Genomic DNA, 6092 nt, shown 5'->3' with positions numbered 1-6092 from the left:
TGTGGTAAATTTGCTAAGCGTAATAATAACTACAAGTTTGTATTATTGGTAAACAAACTTTGCTTTAACTACAAACTTGACCCAAATGTTCGTCTAGACCCAAGAATTTGTGTGGTAAAATTTGCTAAGCGTAATAATAACTACAAGTTTGTATAAATGGTAAACAAACATTGCTTTAATAAAATCGTGCAAAACAGCTAAATTTTGAAAGATCTCAAAATTCGACGAAACTTGACCAAACGTTGGTCTAGGCCCAAGAATTTGTGTGCCAAATTTCCTAAGCATAATAATAACTACAAGTTTGTATAAAAGGGAAAGAAACTTGCTTTAACAAAACTGGGAAAAACAACTAAATTTTGAACGTTCGCAGAATTCGACGAAATTTACCCAAATGTTGGTGTGTGGTAAAATTTGCTAAGCGTAATAATAACAACAAGTTTGCATAAATGGTAAACAAACTTTGCTTTCATAAAACCGTGCAAAACAGCTAAATTTTGAATGTCCTTAGAATTCGACGAAATTTACCCAAACGTTGGTATAGTCCCAACAATTTGTATGGTAAATTTGATAAGCGTATTAATAACTACAAGTCTGTATAAATGTGAAACAAACTTTGCTTTAATAAAACCGTGCAATACAACTAAATTTTTGAACTTTCTCAAAATTCGACGAAACTTGACCCAAACGTTGGTCTAGACCCAAGAGTTTGTGTGGTAAATTTGCTAAGCGTAATAATAACTACAAGTTTGTACAAAAGAAAAAGAAACTTGCTTTAACAAAACCGTGGAAAACAACTAAATTTTGAACGTTCGCAGAATTCGAGGAAATTTACTCAAACGTTGGTATAGTCCCAAGAATTTGTATGGTAAATTTGATAAGCGTATTAATAACTACAAGTCTGTATAAATGTGAAACAAACTTTGCTTTAATAAACCGTGCAATACAACTAAATTTTTGAACGTTCTCAGAATTCGACGGAACTTGACCGAAACGTTGGTCTAGACCCAAGAGTTTTTGTGGAAAATTTGCTAAGCGTAATAATAACTACAGGTTTGTATAAATGGGAATCAAACATTGCTTTAATAAAATCGAGCAAAACCGCTAAATTTTGAACATTCACAAAATTCGATAAAACTTGACCCAAACGTTGGTATAGACCCAAGAATTTGTGTGGTAAATTTGCTAAGCGTAATAATAACTACAAGTTTGTATAACTGGTAAACAAACTTTGCTTTAACTACAAACTTGACCCAAATGTTCATCTAGACCCAAGAATTTGTGTGGTAAAATTTGCTAAGCGTAATAATAACTACAAGTTTGTATAAATGGTAAACAAACTTTGCTTTAATAAAATCGTGCAAAACAGCTAAATTTTGAAAGATCTCAAAATTCGACGAAACTTGACCAAACGGTGGTCTAGGCCCAAGAATTTGTGTGCCAAATTTCATAAGCATAATAATAACTACAAGTTTGTAAAAAAGGGAAAGAAACTTGCTTTAACAAAACCGTGGAAAACAACTAAATTTTGAACGTTCGCAGAATTCGACGAAATTTACTCAAACGTTGGTATAGTCCCAAGAATTTGTATGGTAAATTTGATAAGCGTATTAATAACTACAAGTCTGTATAAATGCGAAACAAACTTTGCTTTAATAAAATCGTGCAATACAACTAAATTTTTTAATGTTTTCAGAATTCGACGAAACTTGACCCAAACGTTGGTCTAGACCCAAGAGTTTGTGTGGTAAATTTGCTAAACGTAATAATAACTACAAGTTTGTACAAATGGTAAACAAACATTGCTTTAATAAAACCGTGCAAAACAGCTAAATTTTAAACGTTCTCAGAATTCGACGAAACTTGATCGAAACATTGGTCTAGGCGCAGGAATTTATGTGCCAAATTTGCTAAGCGTAATAATAACTACAAGTTTGTATAAAAGGGAAACAAACTTGCTTTAACCAAACCGTGCAAAACAGCTACATTTTTTAACGTTCTTAGAATTCGACGAAATTGACCCAAATGTTGGTATAGGCATAAGAATTCGTAAGGTAAATTTGCTAAGCGTAATAATAACTACAAGTTTGTATAAATGCGAAACAAACTTTGCTTTAATAAAACCGTGCAATACAACTAAATTTTTTAACGTTCTCAGAATTCGACGAAACTTGACCCAAACGTTGGTCTAGACCCAAGAGTTTGTGTGGTAAATTTGCTAAGCGTAATAATAACTACAGGTTTGTATAAATGGGAATCAAACATTACTTTAATAAAATCGAGCAAAACAGCTAAATTTTGAACGTTCACAAAATTCGATAAAACTTGACCCAAACATTGGTATAGACCCAAGTATTTGTGTGGTAAATTTGCTAAGCGTAATAATAACTACAATTTTGTATTACTGGTAAACAAACTTTGCTTTAACTACAAACTTGACCCAAATGTTCGTCTAGACCCAAGAATTTGTGTGGTAAAATTTGCTAAGCGTAATAATAACTACAAGTTTGTATAAATGGTAAACAAACATTGCTTTAATAAAATCGTGCAAAACAGCTAAATTTTGAAAGATCTCAAAATTCGACGAAACTTGACCAAACGTTGGTCTAGGCCCAAGAATTTATGTGCCAAATTTCCTAAGCATAATAATAACTACAAGTTTGTATAAAAGGGAAAGAAACTTGCTTTAACAAAACTGGGAAAAACAACTAAATTTTGAACGTTCGCAGAATTCGACGAAATTTACCCAAATGTTGCTGTGTGGTAAAATTTGCTAAGCGTAATAATAACAACAAGTTTGCATAAATGGTAAACAAACTTTGCTTTCATAAAACCGTGCAAAACAGCTAAATTTTGAATGTCCTTAGAATTCGACGAAATTTACCCAAACGTTGGTATAGTCCCAACAATTTGTATGGTAAATTTGATAAGCGTATTAATAACTACAAGTCTGTATAAATGTGAAACAAACTTTGCTTTAATAAAACCGTGCAATACAACTAAATTTTTGAACTTTCTCAGAATTCGACGAAACTTGACCCAAACGTTGGTCTAGACCCAAGAGTTTGTGTGGTAAATTTGCTAAGCGTAATAATAACTACAAGTTTGTACAAAAGGAAAAGAAACTTGCTTTAACAAAACCGTGGAAAACAACTAAATTTTGAACGTTCGTAGAATTCGAGGAAATTTACTCAAACGTTGGTATAGTCCCAAGAATATGTATGGTAAATTTGATAAACGTATTAATAACTACAAGTTTGTATAAATGCGAAACAAACTTTGCTTTAATAAAACCGTGCAATACAACTAAATTTTTGAACGTTCTCAGAATTCGACGAAAGTTGACCGAAACGTTGGTCTAGACCCAAGAGTTTTTGTGGTAAATTTGCTAAGCGTAATAATAACTACAGGTTTGTATAAATGGGAATCAAACATTGCTTTAATAAAATCGAGCAAAACCGCTAAATTTTGAACATTCACAAAATTCGATAAAACTTGACCCAAACGTTGGTATAGACCCAAGAATTTGTGTGGTAAGTTTGCTAAGCGTAATAATAACTACAAGTTTGTATAACTGGTAAACAAACTTTGCTTTAACTACAAACTTCACCCAAATGTTCATCTAGACCCAAGAATTTGTGTGGTAAAATTTGCTAAGCGTAATAATAACTACAAGTTTGTATAAATGGTAAACAAACTTTGCTTTAATAAAATCGTGCAAAACAACTAAATTTTGAAAGATCTCAAAATTCGACGAAACTTGACCAAACGTTGGTCTAGGCCCAAGAATTTGTGTGCCAAATTTCATAAGCATAATAATAACTACAAGTTTGTAAAAAAGGGAAAGAAACTTGCTTTAACAAAACCGTGGAAAACAACTAAATTTTGAACGTTCGCAGAATTCGACGAAATTTACTCAAACGTTGGTATAGTCCCAAGAATTTGTATGGTAAATTTGATAAGCGTATTAATAACTACAAGTCTGTATAAATGCGAAACAAACTTTGCTTTAATAAAATCGTGCAATACAACTAAATTTTTGAATGTTCTCAGAATTCGACGAAACTTGACCCAAACGTTGGTCTAGACCCAAGAGTTTGTGTGGTAAATTTGCTAAACGTAATAATAACTACAAGTTTGTACAAATGGTAAACAAACATTGCTTTAATAAAACCGTGCAAAACAGCTAAATTTTAAACGTTCTCAGAATTCGACGAAACTTGATCGAAACATTGGTCTAGGCGCAGGAATTTATGTGCCAAATTTGCTAAGCGTAATAATAACTACAAGTTTGTATAAAAGGGAAACAAACTTGCTTTAACCAAACCGTGCAAAACAGCTACATTTTTTAACGTTCTTAGAATTCGACGAAATTGACCCAAATGTTGGTATAGGCATAAGAATTCGTAAGATAAATTTGCTAAGCGTAAAAATAACTACAAGTTTGTATAAATGCGAAGCAAACTTTGCTTTAATAAAACCGTGCAATACAACTAAATTTTTTAACATTCTCAGAATTCGACGAAACTTGACCCAAACGTTGGTCTAGACCCAAGAGTTTGTGTGGTAAATTTGCTAAGCGTAATAATAACTACAGGTTTGTATAAATGGGAATCAAACATTGCTTTAATAAAATCGAGCAAAACAGCTAAATTTTGAACGTTCACAAAATTCGATAAAACTTGACCCAAACATTTGTATAGACCCAAGAATTTGTGTGATAAATTTGCTAAGCGTAATAATAACTACAAGTTTGTATTACTGGTAAACAAACTTTGCTTTAACTACAAACTTGACCCAAATGTTCGTCTAGACCCAAGAATTTGTGTGGTAAAATTTGCTAAGCGTAATAATAACTACAAGTTTGTATAAATGGTAAACAAACATTGCTTTAATAAAATCGTGCAAAACAGCTAAATTTTGAAAGATCTCAAAATTTGACGAAACTTGACCAAATGTTGGTCTGGGCCCAAGAATTTGTGTGCCAAATTTCCTAAGCATAATAATAACTACAAGTTTGTATAAAAGGGAAAGAAACTTACTTTAACAAAACCGGGAAAAACAACTAAATTTTGAACGTTCGCAGAATTTGACGAAATTTACCCAAATGTTGGTGTGTGGTAAAATTTGCTAAGCGTAATAATAACAACAAGTTTGTATAAATGGTAAACAAACTTTGCTTTCATAATACCGTGCAAAACAGCTAAATTTTAAATGTCCTTAGAATTCGACGAAATTTACCCAAACGTTGGTATAGTCCCAACAATTTGTATGGTAAATTTGATAAGCGTATTAATAACTACAAGTCTGTATAAATGTGAAACAAACTTTGCTTTAATAAAACCGTGCAATACAACTAAATTTTTGAACTTTCTCAGAATTCGACGAAACTTGACCCAAACGTTGGTCTAGACCCAAGAGTTTGTGTGGTAAATTTGCTAAGCGTAATAATAACTACAAGTTTGTACAAAAGGAAAAGAAACTTGCTTTAACAAAACCGTGGAAAACAACTAAATTTTGAACGTTCGCAGAATTCGAGGAAATTTACTCAAACGTTGGTATAGTCCCAAGAATTTGTATGGTAAATTTGATAAGCGTATTAATAACTACAAGTCTGTATAAATGCGAAACAAACTTTGCTTTAATAAAACCGTGCAATACAACTAAATTTTTGAACGTTCTCAGAATTCGACGAAACTTGACCGAAACGTTGGTCTAGACCCAAGAGTTTTTGTGGTAAATTTGCTAAGCGTAATAATAACTACAGGTTTGTATAAATGGGAATCAAACATTGCTTTAATAAAATCGAGGAAAACCGCTAAATTTTGAACATTCACAAAATTCGATAAAACTTGACCCAAACGTTGGTATAGACCCAAGAATTTGTGTGGTAAATTTGCTAAGCGTAATAATAACTACAAGTTTGTATAACTGGTAAACAAACTTTGCTTTAACTACAAACTTGACCCAAATGTTCATCTAGACCCAAGAATTTGTGTGGTAAAATTTGCTAAGCGTAATAATAACAACAAGTTTGTATAAATGGTAAACAAACTTTGCTTTAATAAAATCGTGCAAAACAGCTAAATTTTGAA

The sequence above is a fragment of the Sesamum indicum genome, linkage group LG13 (assembly GCF_026168435.1).
Source record: "Sesamum indicum cultivar Baizhima isolate 11 linkage group LG13, ASM2616843v1, whole genome shotgun sequence".
Taxonomy (NCBI): Eukaryota; Viridiplantae; Streptophyta; class Magnoliopsida; order Lamiales; family Pedaliaceae; genus Sesamum; species Sesamum indicum.
The sequence above is the reverse complement of the archived record's forward strand: the minus strand, read 5'-3'. Positions refer to the sequence as shown.